The sequence below is a fragment of the Saccopteryx bilineata genome, chromosome 10, assembly GCF_036850765.1.
Source record: "Saccopteryx bilineata isolate mSacBil1 chromosome 10, mSacBil1_pri_phased_curated, whole genome shotgun sequence".
In the NCBI taxonomy this organism is placed as follows: Eukaryota; Metazoa; Chordata; class Mammalia; order Chiroptera; family Emballonuridae; genus Saccopteryx; species Saccopteryx bilineata.
The window spans coordinates 23,529,178-23,544,730 of record NC_089499.1 but is presented as its reverse complement, the minus strand read 5'-3'; the positions used below and the strand labels follow the sequence as shown (position 1 = coordinate 23,544,730).

The 15,553-nt window shown below is 41.7% G+C and overlaps 1 protein-coding gene across 4 annotated transcripts in view; it reads left to right on the top strand.

Annotated features, from left to right (window-relative positions):
- Nucleotides 1–15,553, top strand: part of LRRC3B (leucine rich repeat containing 3B) — a 92,998-nt gene that overhangs the window by 20,919 nt on the left and 56,526 nt on the right. For 3 of the 4 annotated variants that reach the window (XM_066244819.1, XM_066244820.1, XM_066244821.1), the window contains exon 2: nt 5,479–5,565. The gene's annotated coding sequence lies outside the window, so the exon portion shown is untranslated. Of the gene's footprint in view, nt 1–3,565; nt 3,680–5,478; nt 5,566–15,553 lie in introns of those variants that run through there. The other variant, XM_066244822.1, reaches the window with a different exon arrangement.

The window sequence follows — 15,553 nt, the reverse complement described above, 5'->3', positions numbered from 1 at the left end:
ATTCTGTAAAACAACTGCCTCTACAAAAATCTCAATGTTATAAAGGACCAAAACAAACCACACACAAACAAAAATAAACAGAACCTCCCCCCCCAAAGTCAGGGGAGCCATTCGAGTGAAAAGGAGACTAAAGAGAAATGAGTTAAAGATAATGTATGATCCTTGATTGGACCCTGGAGACACAATAAGTTATAAAGGACACTTAGCCACACTGAAGGAAATTTGAAAGCTAACTTTATATTATAAAATAGTATATTTTGAATTTTAAATTTCCTGAGTATGATAATTGTAGTATGGGGGACTAACCTTGGGCTTAGTAGATTCGTACTGAAGTATTTAGGGTTGAAGTATATCAATATCTAAACTAACTCTCAAACAGCTTAAGCCAAAATACACATACACATATAATCATGTGTATACATAACACCCATATAAACACACAGATACATACTTGCGCATAACACATATGCACACATACACACAGATACATAGACTTATGTGTCCGCATACATAAACACATACCATAGGTGTATGTACATGGAGAGGGAAAGCAAATGTGTCAGAATATTAATAGTTGGTCAATCCAGAGTGTTCATCATACAATTCTTGCACCATTTTTGGAGACTTAGATTTATACAATTTTCAAAATAAAAAGTTGCAAGAAAATATTAGACTTTTTGATATAGGTCACAGAAATCATCTAAGAATTTAATTGTAACTCAAGAAGTAGGTGTTCAGGGATTAGATAAATAACAATTAAAAATTATTTTATTAATTGATTAATTTTTTTTAAATTAGAAGAGATAGTGAGACAGACTCCCGTATACACGCTTACCAGGATATACCCGGCAACCCCATTTTGGGGTTGATGCTTGAATCAACCAAGCTATTTTTAGTGCCTGAGGCTCATACTCCAATAAGATATCCTCAGTGCCAGGGCTGATGCTCAAACCAGTTGAGCCACTGGCTGCAGGAAGGGAAGAGGGATAAAAAGGGAGATGGAGGGGAGAGAAACAGATGGTTGCTTCTCCTTTGTGCCCTGACCAGGAATCGAACCCAGGATGTTCATATGCTGGGCTGATGCTCTATCCACTGAGCCAACTGGCCAGGGCCTTATATATATATTTTATTCCTTACCCCAGCCTATTAAAATTTTCTGTTGTTGTTCTTCTTCTATTTTACCCATCTCCTATTTCCCCTTTGGCAACCATCAGCTTGTTCTCTGTATCTGTAGATCTGTCTCTGTTTTGTTCTGTTTATTCTTTTAGAGTTCATATATAACTGAGATCATACAGTATCTTTCTCTGTCTGACTTATTTAATTTAGCGTAATACCTTCTATGTCCATCCATGTTGTTGCAGATAGCAAGATTCCATTCACTTGAATTGCTGAATAATATTCTGTTATATATGTGTACCACCTCTTCTTTACCTATTCATCTATCAGTGGACACCTAAGTTGCTTCCATATTTTGGCTGTTTTGAATAATGTTGCAATGAACATAAGGGGCCATATATCTTTTTAAATTAGTTTGTTTGTTTTTTTGGATAAATACCCAGCAGTGGAATTGCTGGCTTGTTTTGCAGCTCTATTTTTAGATTTTTTTTTTTGATGAATTCCCATACTGTTTTCCATATTGGCTACACCAATTTACAATTGATTTGCATTTTCCAGATGATTAGTGATGTTAAACATCTTTTCATATGTCTGTTGGCCATCTGTATGTCCTTTTTAGAGAAATGTCTATTAAGATATTCTGCCCATTTTTTAATTGGGTTGTTTGTTTGATTTTTGGTGTTTAGTTATAGGAATTCCTTATATATTTTAGATATTAACCCTTTATCTGGTATATCATTTGCAAAAATCTCCCATTCAGTAGGTTGTCTTTTTCTTTTCTTTCTTTTCTTTTTTTCTTTTTGTATTTTTCTGAAGCTGGAAACGGGGAGGCAGACAGACTCCCACATGCGACCGACCGGGATCCACCTGGCACGCCCACCAGGGGGCGATGCTCTGCCTATCCAGGGCGTCACTCTGTTACGACCAGAGCCACTCTAGTGCCTGAGGCAGAGGCCATAGAGCCATCCTCAGCACCCGGGCCATCTTTGCTCCAGTGGAGCCTTGGCTGTGGGAGGGGAAGAGAGAGACAGAGAGGAAGGAGAGGGGGAGGGGTGGAGAAGCAGATGGGCACTTCTCCTGTGTGGCCTGGCTGGGAATCGAACCCAGGACTTCCGCATGCCAGGACAACGCTCTACCACTGAGCCAACCAGCCAGGGCCATGTCTTTTTCTTTTGTTGATGGTTTTGTGTAACATTTTTCCTGAGCTGACTAAGGAACATGCTTACATTGGTACAGAGACCCACAGTAACTACACAGCTATTCCACTATGAATAACCCCTCTGCCAAGTAACCATTAGACACAAAGCCCATCTCTGGTCAGCAGAACCAAGGATGAATGGTTTGTGGTGACCACCTGGATTATAGCTTTTACAGGCCTTCCTATTACAGATGATCAAACAACACTGTTACAGAATAGCCCCTGTGCTGGTATTATCAGATTTTTGTGAATTCAAAAGTTCTCCAATAAATAATTGAGTGCCTACTATGGTCCAGGTATTGTTCCTAGGGGCAGAGGAAGATGGTTTAGATCCTACTTCTCATGGAGATTATGATCTGAAGTGGGAGGGATAGACTTAGCCAAGCAAATAATGAGGTGAATCCGGTGATATAAAAAATTTCTAAGTCTTATAAAGAAAAAAAAAAGTATGAAGGTAACATGACAGGGGATGTGATGAAGCAAGGTGTCTGGAAGGCTTCTCTGAGGAGATGATCTATTATTAATATCACAAGGAAGAGTTATTTTATTGTACAGGTCTCTGCCATTTATTCCTTATTCCCCTGGACTTTGAGCTTGCCCCTGATATCAAAGTCAAGGATCTTCTGAAACCTGGCTACTCTGCTAGGACATCACAGGGTCCGTGTGTCTGGTGTATTTCACGCCAAGTGACTATAGAGTTGGGACCGGCGCACAGGTGTGCTCACGTTCCCCTGTTCTCTTGTTGATGAATGCAGCCATTCCCTGTGCGCTTTTCATCTTTACGATGGACTTTTAAGAAAGTTTAATTCAAAAACCACACAAAGCTCATCATTTGCTCATCCCGACACATGGTGATGAAAGTGAGTTATTGTTCCTGAATAATGCTGCGAGGAAGCCTTCCAACCAGCAATTTTCAATAATGCCACATTGGCACCTCTCTGAATTACTATCTGCTTTGGCTAATTCAATATGACAGTTTTCTAAAGCAATTTGAGGTCATGTGAAAGCAGTGACAGAGAGAGTATTCAAACTCGCTTAGAGGAGGGTGGGGAAAGAACTTATACTGCAATATCCTTGTAACACAGATCAAGATCTATTTGGATTCATCTCCTGGAGGCATGAAATATGTTTTATTTTTTTCTTTTTCAGTCACCTTTTCAGTAACATCTGATAATTACATTCTCTCTGCCATGTTTCCGTTTACCCCAGGGTGTAAAATCCATCAGCTGACTCTCCAGCTCAGAGGCCACCGAGAATAGGAAGTGGAAACGCTATTTCTCCAGCATTAGAGAAATTCCAATTTTTAAAAATCAAGTCAACACATGCCCTTCATAGAAAATCACTCAAGTGATTTTCGGCCGGCAGGTAAAAAGGATACTATGTAGGATTCCAAATATCACTATTCCTTCTCTTTTCCCTGTTTCCATTTGGGGGAACCAAAGCTGGCCTTCCAGATGGCAGGGTGTGGGCCAGGCAGCATGGTCTAGTATAAAACTAAACGATTTAGAGCCAGAGAACCTGGTTGGAGTCCCAGCCCTGCCGCCTGTGACCGTGAACTTGGCTCAAGGCCTGGCTTGTTGTAAATATTCAACAAATCTGAGAGTCGTTTCCTCCTTCTCCTCGATCCTCTTTTTTGATGCCTGGTCATGCACACTCGTGTATGGAGTGCCTTACCAGTCTCTCCCTCGGCTAGCCTTTCTGTCTGTAGAACATGTCAAGCATATTCCTGCTTCAAAGCTGCTGAATGTAACTTCCTTTGCTTGAGATGGCCTTCCCACAGATCACACCACTTTCAGCTCTCAGCTCAAATGTCACCATCTGAGCAGCCATCCCAGCCTTGGTCACTCTCTAACCCAGTGGTTCTCAAAGTGTGTGCCAGGGCACACTGGTGCGCCCTAGAAGATTTCCAGGTGTGCCCTATGGTATTCCAGTGAAATGTGTGCCCTGTTGGGGACTAAAAAAAACCAACAGGGTTTTTGGAGTTTAGATTTTGGGGTGACAGAGGTGTGGGGAATTGGCTCTAAGCTGACAGTCTGCCCAACCCCCCATCTCAATGGCCTGATTAGTTTGCAAAAGGCTGTTAAGCTGTGGTGCTGGATTGTTTACACTACCCCCCCCCCTGTTACCCAGAAAGACTGGAGGCAAGTTTCTTCTATCCTTTGGTGTAAAGTTAAAATAATATGTATGGTGGGGGTTTTCTGCATTCAACACAATTAAGAGTAAAAAGAGAGAAATTCTTCAATGAATTAATGAGGGAATGAGAGTTTGCCTTTCAAATATATGCCCAAACATTGAAGAAATCACTAGAACACATCAGGCTCATGTTTCTCATAAACATAAGAATGAAAAAACTTAACACATTGCACCGGGACCTGCCGAATTTACTAAATCTTTGTGATACTAAATCTTACTAAGAATGTATCTATATATATAAAAAGATAACTTTTTGTGGATTTTTTTTATTTTTTTACTCTTCTTTTGTATGAATTCTAAAAAGCATAACTCAAAAAATATAACATAAAAATGTTTTTTAATGTCATAATACATTTAATTTTGTCATATTTCTTTTGTTTAATTACCACAAAAGCACGCTTGGATTTTATATTTTTCCCTTAATATTTGACTTAATTATTATAAGATATTTCTCAGAAATTTGTATATAGTGCGCCTACAATTATTTGTAGGATTTTAAATGTGCCCCGACTTCAAAAAGTTGGAGAACCACTGCTCTAACCTGTCACCCTGATGGGTTTTCTTCACGGCTCACTATCTTATGTTACCTTGAGCACCTGTTTGTTTTTATTATTGATCTCGCCTCTTTCAACCCTGAGCTCTATGGGAGCAGAGGCCTTGACTATTATGGGTAAACCAGCACCTGGTACATAGTAGGGGCTTAATAAATATTTATTGCATGGAAGTTATTGGGACCTCTGTGAGAGGCGGAGGTGCCTTCCATGGCTGTTCTGAAGGTCAGATGATACAGGTTTCAGAGAGTCCTTTGGAAATTATCCAACACTTCTTACTAAGCCTTCTTCACTTCACCCGTGAAACATCCCTTCCCATTGCCCCAGCCTGAAGTGTCTTTTTCCCATTCTCGTGGCATTTTCTGTAAAGGTCTCATGTTTCTGACGCATAATCTAACTCCTGATCCCTTTCATCGGCAGGAATTTCGAGTGAAACCTGGAGGAAGTTGAAACAGGATGGCAAATTCTCCGGCTTGGAAATTGGTACTCAGCACACAGTTTACAGATGTAAGTACACCGAGCAGGCAGCATTTAAACAATGCCCGGCATCAGAGAGAGACTGTATTAGGAACTCAAGCTACACACAGTTTCCCGGTGTCAGTTTAGGCTTAAAGAAAATGCATCACGGGCCTGCTTTGGGTGGTGGGGACAGGGGACAAACACAGAGGGTTCAGCTTGGAGGCGGGCACTGTGGAGCCGCAGCCACAGCCATGGCCCATTTATGTTCCTTGTGTTCCTTCCAGACAGCAGCTCTATGATAAAGGAGGGTAGTGCTGATAATGAGTTGCTGGGGACATCTTGCCCATGGACAGGAGAGGGATTCTTTTTTCCATCTACCTACCTTTGTGGATAAATTTCAACCTTAACTATTTATAACATTTTCAGTCTTCAATCAAGATGTAGTATGTTGGCTTTCAAATAGCTTGATTTAAATTGTAGAGGGAAAGGAAGGGGAAGATTTCAGAAATCTCAGTCCATTATTCATGATGTTTAGAAAGATGTGTTGTTGTTGTTTTTTAACAAGTGAGAAAATCATCCTGATAGGAACTGAATCAGGCAGTGAAGTGCGTTGATTTTGGAGGATGAATCCCCTCCCTGGCCGCCATCTTGCAGAACAGTACTCAAGGGCGCCGTGCCTTCTCGCCTTCCGGGTCTGTTTCTCCAGGAAGTTAGAAGGGATTATTTAAGGGTCAGTGGAAATGAAAATTTCTAGTTTAAGAAAATGAAAACAAAATTTAAATGTTTGGAGAATTACTTCCCTTGTATCCTCTCCCTCTTTTTTGAAGTATAAGAATTTTGGTAAACTGAGTCAGAAAAGAAGCATGCAGATTCAATCTGTCCTCTCCTCTCCCCTTCCCAGAGGACTGCCGGAATCCTGCCCACACTACCTAGGACACGGGGTCTCTTTGTTAGACTCCCAAGAGAAACCCTCACAAGAATGTTCAGATCTACTGGAAAAATAAGCATATATAGCACAAGGATTTTGATGCAAAAATATATTGCTCACAGAAACTAGGGGATATTTCCAAATGAATATGAAGTGATAAAATATCCCCTAATTTTTGTGAGCAGTATAATTTAATTATATATTTAACAAGTGACTTAAAGGATGAGCAGATGCAACACCAATTATTTGTAATATGAACTATACCTTAACATGAGCACTTTCTCTATAATAAAGATAATATATAATGTAAATGTACATTTCTCCCTTAGGGTAACAAAAATAAGAATGGGCATTTTTCTGTTTTGAAGAACTGAGGATTTCTTGTAGGGAGTCTTGTTTAAAGAGGAGAGGTGAATTAGCACAAGAGAAATTACAAATTAAGTGCAACCCTAAAATATAGTTCATTCAGAGGATTTAAATACACTTTTTTTTTTTAAAACTCCTTATGTTTTTAAGAAAACCATTAGAAATATAAGGTCGATCTTAGATTCCTAAGGGTGTCCAAGGCTTGCATATAGCACCGTCTACTTCAAGGCCAGCCTGCCCCAGAGAGGACCAACCACCACACAGAATTTCCTTGAAACATCACACAAGTGACTCTTCCTCTGTTTGCTTGTTTTGGAGGATGAAAAGCTTCCGCTGGGTTTTGTGAAGAAACTAACATTTGAGCTCTCTGAGAGTCAAAGAGAATGCTTTTTGCCTCTTTGACTTCTCTGTACTGTTTTTTTGGGAAACTTTGGTTCAGAATATTTCATCTTTAGTTCAGAACACCAAATCAACAAATTAAGAGAATTTTCTTAGATGCCATTTATATGACAATTTCCCCAGGCCCTTATCTCTATATTCCCCAAATTAAAAAAAAAGTAATAAATTCGAACTCTGAGTTTTAATTTTTTGATGTTTGACCTAAGGTCATACGTTCCCGTTGTGTTGGAAAGGAGAATTTCCTGGGTTCAGAACTCTGTCATTTGCTCGTTCTTCACCTTCTTCCTCTACCACCGTGCTTCCTTTAATCACCCCGAGGTTCATTTTCCTAAAATACCACTTTGAGTTGGTTACTTCCTTGCTTAATGCATTTGGTGACTCTCAGTATCCATGAAGTTGAATTCCTTGACCTGGCATTTCAGACCAACTCTGATCTCCTTCTTCTAATATATTTCATGGTGCACCTCAGGGCTCATGCTGGACATGATCCACACTTCTGATGGACTTTGAACATACTCTACATTCTCTATATCCCTGATATAATCTCTACTGAAGACTTTCTCCCTCCTTTTTCTTTGAACTTATTCAGTGCTATTGCATCCTTTTCATACCTAACTCAAGTACAAATGCAGCAACTGACCACCTCTGATTAAAGTAGCACCAGAAAGGGACCAGAGCCAAGGTGGTTCTACCCTGGCATGTTCTGGAATATGTGAGTTCTTGACTTTGTGAAGAAAAGATTTGATGACATGAGTAAGGGGACAGTGAAACTAAGAAAAGGTTTAAGATAGAAGAAGAAAAATCACAGCTACAGTAGTTAGCCTAGGCTCAAGAAAGGAAGTCACAGTTTAAAGAAGTGAACCGCTGGGCTGCATGGACTCAGGAAAAGAAATTACAGAGACAAAAGAAAAGTCCTTGGTTCACGGGGTTAGCCTGGGATGAGATGCCACTGCCCACTGCTCCCCTGGTTGCAAGTCTTGTGAGGACCCTTAGAGCTTAAGAGAAAGAATGCAGAAGTACATGCCTGAGGAAAGGATAGGCGTAGGCATACTCAAAGGAGAGCTGCTCTGGGTTCTTTGTCTTGAGGGTTTTTATCTAAAGGCAGGAGTTTTAGGGAGGTTCCATGGGAGAATATTTAATAGCTTTCCAGGTGTGTCTTTTAGTATGCTTATGCATCAAAATGAGCATATATAGGGACTTTGGGATTATTCTCTGATCAGCTTCTTTTCTTTACTTTTATATTAAGTTTGTGTGGCTCTAATCGGCTTTTGCAATTTATTTCCCTGACTTCATCCATTCTGGGGTTTTGCTGGTCCTAATGGCATCAACTGGGTCTCTGTTATCTATCTCCTTGACTAGGGTGATCTAAGCTATTTATTTTCTGGCTGAGGAGAAGAGGTATAAACCATCTGCTACTAAGTGTCCTTGGTCAGGGAAGATAAGATCTTGCGATTTATTAGCAGGCTGTTAATTGCACGGCCTTGTTTAACTATTTGTCTCCATTTCCCTCAAACTACTTCCTAACTTCTTGCTATCCTGTCTCAAATGTAATCATTCCTTTTAAGTAAGCTTTTATCTCTTGAATTTACTTATTCTATTTTTTTTTCCTGCCTTTTATAAGCTGTGTCCAAGACTAAATGTCTTACGGCCCATGACTATGTGTCATAACATCTCTACTCACTGCCTAGTTTGCCATCTTACCCAGGATAAGTATTCTGAAAGTATCTGTTATTCTCAAAAGTGAGGTAAATCTCTTTCTAATAAACAGGAAATCTAGGTGGCTCTCATTTTCTTTTCCTATTTTTAATTAAATTTATCAGGGTGACATTGGTTAATAAAATTATATAGGTTTCAAGAGTACAATTCTATGATGAATCGTCTGTATATTGCCTTGTGTGTTTACTACCCAAAGTCAAATTTCCTTCTATCACCTTTTATTATCCCCAAACTCCCTTCCTCTCTGGTTACCACCATACTGTTCTCTGTGTCTGTGAGTTTTTGTTTGTTTGTTTGTCTTGTTTGTTCATTTATTGCTTTCGGTTTTATATCCCACATATGAGTGGAATCATACGGTTCTTGACTTTTTCTGCCTGACTAATGGGTCAAGGAAGCTTTTCTGTTAAGCCTCAGAAACCATGTCAGATCACTTCACTCCCAGAGTATGGGCAGTTGTGTTCAGAGTCTGGAAGGCCCAGGAGAGAGAATGTGAAATGTATTTGGAAGTGGGAGCATGCTATCTCTGGAAATGAGCAGAGAGAGGTCACCCATCTTACCCTCAAAGTGGCATATCTAGGGTGGGCAGGAGGAGCAGCATCCCTGGGCACAGGCAACAAATAGGCACATAGGGAATTTCAAACTATCATGAAACCAGCTAAGAGTTGTTCTGCTGCTTATCATGAAATACTAGCGTTTCTAAACAATATCCGTCATAAAATTATTTTTCCTCCCCCAAATGTGCATTTCTGTTATTGTTAAATTTTAATAATATAAATAAGCTCCAAATTAGCACATTATTGTTATTAATATTATTATTGAATAAATGCCGTATTCTCCATGGAAGTTAATGTGGAGAAGTCCCAGTTGTACAGATTGGCACGCATAGCCACTCAACAAGGAGGGCAGATGGTGCCAGCTCCTTCTCTCTCTCCAGGGCCAACTTGTGGACCCAGCCCCATGGACTCGTGCATGTGACCTTGCAGTTAGGAAGTAGATATGGAACAAACAGTGGAGCACAGTGATTATAAAAATTCATAGACCTTGAGTTCCATTAATTTTGCCATTCTCTGGGACCAGTTGTGGGTTTTGTTTGTGCTTAACTTTTGGATATTTCTAAGCATATGATTTTGTTTGGTGACAGTTATCATGGAAAATCATTTCTCCTGATAAAGAAGGGGTGTGTTAAACAGTACGTACTCCTGGAGTCATATATAGTAAGAATTCTGATGTATAAGATATGCTTGTTCTACCGAAGAACAATTTCTGAGGTCTCTAGACAAGGCTCCACACAAGTGTAAACGTCACCTTAGTAGAGAAACTTTCTCTGAACTACCATCTGAGATAGGTGATCACACCCCTCCCCCGACCCGCCCCACTCTGTCATTCTTATCCCATTTCATTCTTCTGCACAGCATTTATCCCTTCTGACATATTACACATGAGCGTGTGTGTCTGCGTTTGTGTGTGTGTGTTCACTTGTTAGTATGTGTCTTCTCTGCTAGTCTCAGCTTCCATGGGGTCAGGAAATTTGCTTAATCGATGCTGTATCCTGGACATCTGTATGGTAGTTGGACATGGAATCAGTGCTCAATAAATACTTGTTGGGTGAATGAATGAATGAATGAATGAGAGAAGTGTCATAATATATCCCGCAGACACCTTCCACTTATTTTCTTCTCTCTGGAGCCCAGGTAAGCACACCAGCAAAAGTGTTACAGAAGTACCTTTTTGCCTATCTCAAAGAATATGGTTCTCTTCAGATATAGTTGGAAAATTTCCCCAACTTCCTTACCTATTGGTTCAGCCTGCAAACCTAACTCAGAAGGTAGCAGTGTAGTAAAAGTGACCCTGTAGAGAGAGTTTACTGTAGTTAGGCCCTTTAATGTATATTATCTCAATGGATTGTCAAAAAGGCCATTTCAGAGATGAGAAAAACGACAACACGCATGTGATCATCTAGGCCTGTCCTGTCCCCAAGCCTGGGAAGGAAGGACAGCCGGGGCCTGCGAGGCAGAGTGCCCCACCTTCATGGGATCCTCTCCCTTTCTCGCAGCCTCTGCTGCGTTGACACCTGCTCCTACCAGCATCTGCTGCTGAGACATGTTGGGTGTCACCGCACAGCTGTGAAGTGGGGCAGAACAGAGCAGCAAATGCAGTTAGCACGGAGGAGCCGGGGAACGAAACGCAGGACTTCAGCAGCTGAGGAGAACAGGGTCAGCTAAAATTCTGCAGGAATAAAGGCCATCTGGGGGTGGGTATGCAGGAATCCTTTAGTCCAAAGAGCCAATTGTGCAAAAAAGAAGACAAGCCATTTCATGTGTCCATGTCCTAAGCATACCTCTGCAAAGGTAGTCATTATGTTGTCTCACCCTTGGAATCACTCACTTACAAACCCACTTTTTCAAAACCACTCATAGAGGTTTTAGAGACTTTAAGACAAAAATTTTTTTAAAGTGCATACTTTTTTTTTTTTTTGTATTTTTCTGAAGCTGGAAACAGGGAGAGACAGTCAGACAGACTCCCGCATGCGCCTGACCGGGATCCACCCGGCACGCCCACCAGGGGCGATGCTCTGCCCACCAGGGGGTGATGCTCTGCCCCTCTGGGGCGTCGCTCTGCCGCGACCAGAGCCACTCTAGCGCCTGGGGCAGAGGCCAAGGAGCCATCCCCAGTGCCCAGGGCCATCTTTGCTCCAATGGAGCCTTGGCTGCAGGAGGGGAAGAGAGAGACAGAGAGGAAGGAGGGGGGGGTGGAGAAGCAAATGGGCGCTTCTCCTATGTGCTCTGGCCAGGAATCGAACCCGGGTCCCCCGCACGCCAGGCCGACGCTCTACCGCTGAGCCAACCGGCCAGGCATACTTTTTATTTAAAAGCTTAAACCTCAACAAACACACTTATAACAACATAACAAAATTAGAACAACACTAAGGAACGTAAACAAAGAATCTCTCTAAATTTTACAGTACTATAAGATCTTTTCCATTTTTTTTTTTCCTGGGCTCCTGCCTTTTCAATTCTGGTCCATATGCATGCACGTTTTTTTACTAGGGCATAAGCCTGCATCTTGAATGTGCTGGAATCTGTTCTGGAAGGAGTCATGGTCACTGCCACCACTGCAAGGCACCTCCACGGCCAAGGAGAAGGGGAAGGTGTGACAGCGTCCACTGGTAGATACATGTTTAGGGGTGAGAAGAGGGCACCCCAAAACCAAAGGCTGTATCAGTGGATAGACTTAGGAAGAGAGAATTAAAGCGCCTACAAGACAAGATTTAAGAAAAGATTGGAAGAGACATAGGTGAGAAGAGAGAAAAATGAGGGAAGGTGAAGACAGTGGAAATTAGTGCAAGGAAAATGACCCATCTCTCTGGTGCGGAGTTTGGCTGACTTGCGTTCGAGCGGCTGGTGTCTCTATGAGATCTACGGTTTCTGTCATTTCTCTACAGGCACAATAACAAAGATGGCAGAAAGACTGATTTGAAATATTCTCGAAGATGAGCTTGGTTATACATGTGAGGTCAGAAATCGGTCTGTCATTAATAATGTTTTCAGAGAAACTGACATGTCATTTCTCACCGATTTAAGCCTCTGGGAGGCAGAGAGAGGGGGAGAATAAAACAAAATCTGCGACTGTCAGGAGGAAGGGCTCACAGAAAACAAAGCTGACAGTGTCCTTAAATAACAGAAAACCTGAAGGCAAGCAGGATTTGGAGAACCCTTGATCATGCTGGTTGTCTTAGACCCTTAAATCGCTTCTCTGATTACCACTCAGGGGTCAGGTGTTAGATTCGACTCTGACCTATAATGTTACCCATTTAAACTCACTCTTGTTCGTTTTTTGAGAACAGACTCTACCCAACTGTGTGCCAGGAAGAATTAGCCCCAATCGTACTGAAAGATGCCACATTGAAAACAATGGTTCATCTCATTGGCGGCATTTGGTTTCAAAAGACATGAATTGTATCGTGTGGATATTGAGGAGTTTATGGTGTCCATACCTTGGGACACCAGATGACTATGTTTTCTTTTCGTGTCTAAGTAACAACCTAAAATAGCCTGCATGATACATTTCCTAGATGCAGAAGCCGTCCGCAGCCTGGCTGAATTTATTGTGATGCCTTCCTGTTTCTGGTGATCTGTTTCTAATAATCTGTGCAGCAATGTGGTAGCATCGTGACGGAAAATCCGTCGGAGATGTGGGTATGTGTGGAAAAAGACCAGGTCGGCCATAGCAAGCCCAGACCCAGACCTGTTCAGAATGCTGGAATGGATTTTTGAGTGTTTCCCCACTGCCATTCCAGCTGTGTGGATGGACACACAAAAAGCTGACTGTCTACAGCCAGGGCCTGGACAGGATCATAAGTGTCTATAACTGTAGCAATGTTTCCCAGACTCTGCTGCACACTAGCAACTCCTGCAGAGCTTCTGAAATCCTCCCAGGCCCAGGCTATCCTCTCCACACGTTAAAGCAGAGTTTCTAAGGCTGGGGGGTAGGGCATCAGTCATTTTTTAAAAAAATCCCCCAGGAGGTTTTGACACACCGCTGTAAAATAAAGTGAGATATAATTAAAGCCGCAGAGCGATGCGGATACGCTTTAGGAGCACTTCAGAGACGGGAGGAATAGCAAAGGCCGGCCTCCTTGGCGCAGAGCAAGGAGGGTGTTCTAGGCAGAGGGACAACAGAAGCCAAAGCACAGATAAGAAAGTGTGTGGTGACACAGCACAAAATCCTTTTGAGCTGTCGCCTGGAGGAATAGAGGGATAGCGAGAGACTATCAGGAGAATCAGAGTGCGCTGGAAGGGGCAGATGCCAGGCAGATGGGAACTGCTTTTCAGTCTCACAGGCAAACGTAGCCATTGGAGAGAGGGTGTTTTGTGTATTTGTTTTATTTTTAACGAATAGAGCACCAGTGTGTATCCAGTGCCTAGAAGAAAGCAGAAACAATAAACCTGTATCGCATTAGGAGGCTACTGTTGCTTTAAAATGACATTTTCTGACTTTTGTTATTAATTTATATCTTCATATCTTTTTGTGTGTGTGTACAATTTCCTAACATTTTTTTTCCTATTTATTGTCACTTAAATATATCTTTAAAGGACATATATCTCTATCTGCTTATCTATCCCTCTATCGAATACTCTCTAAAACACCCTCAATGAAAAACTCGTATCACTTTTCACAAATAGAAGTTCAGTCTTAGGAAATACTGCTACAAAAATAAAACTGAGTTGTTTCTCGTTAGGTACTTTCGCCTGCCGAAGATTCTGAGTTTGAGGCCCAGTCTCTTTGCGGAAAGGGAGGATGTGTCAGTGTTGTTGGAGGCAGACTAGCACTGAGCAGGGTGGCAACCGCGGATGGTGAAGAGGGAAAGGAATCAGATGATAGCTCAGCAGCTGACGCACCAGCGGTCCTTGCTGGATCTATGTTGTATGTGTGTGTGTGTGTGTGGGGGGGGGGTGATGAGCATTTTATTAGCATTACCCCAGACGATGGAGTCACAGTCCACCACGTGTCAGCTTTAATGCTAAAGTACCGGCAAGGGACATGGCTGAGAGACACGGTAAAAATCACAACAGCGGACCTTTGAAGGTGCTTTCAGATCTAATCATCCCCTTTTATTCTGCCTGCGGAAAAGGCAGCTCTTGATGGTTTGATAACCCCAGGAAGGACGTACCTGCTCTCCATGTGAATGAATGTAACTGGCAATGTAGAATGTCACCGCACATACTTGAACTTAGAGATTGCCATTTTTAAAGTGCACTATCGAGTAACATGAGAATTTGGAATGTTGTGGAATTTGAAAACAGTGTACTGCATGGCTATGGTTTCATATGGGGACATTTTATTTTAACAGTGGTTTGAGTACGTTTGAAGCAATAGAAGCCCTGTGGTATCTACGTGTCTGTTTGTCTGTCTCTGTTATGTTCACAAAGCACTATAGTAAATGGGAAGCTTCCAAAGTCAAGTTTTAAATTACTAAGCAATGGCAGTAATGAAAAAAATAACCCTGCAGTCATAGAGCAAACATTATGACCTTATCCTAAAGCCAGTAACCAGCTAATAAAAAAATGCAGCTCCCAGGAAGTACCCCCTGGACTTCTCTTAAAGCCTCTTCAAAGCATAATGATGTCTATATCTTGAGTTACATGCTGCTTGGTTTATGTAGACTGTTGGTAAAATCCAATCTAGAGCCTTCTATGATTGTGTGACATAGGCACTTTGCTGATCAGTAGATCTTACTTGGCAGGTGGACCTAGCGTTTTAGTCAAATCCAGTTGGGCTGGTGACAGCGATGCTGCTGTTCATTTCACTCACTCAGTTCTTGCATCAATAGCACCTACCTTCATCTTTCCGTCTTCACTGTCTTCTGTAGTTGTGTCCTGTATAATAGAATTCCAGATGGAGAAGAGCTCATGTCTCTACTCCACTATTAACCACCCACATTCCCTGCAGTTACAATTCAAGCTGTGCTGTGGTGACAGAGAAGGTCAGCGGGGCACATGCTACATATATTAGTAATGCCTATAGGTTACCAAGTATCCTTTATGTAACATGGCTTAAAATTCACCATCACATTATTGCTGCTTATTATCACCACTTTACCGATTAGGAAACCGAGACTCTGAGAGG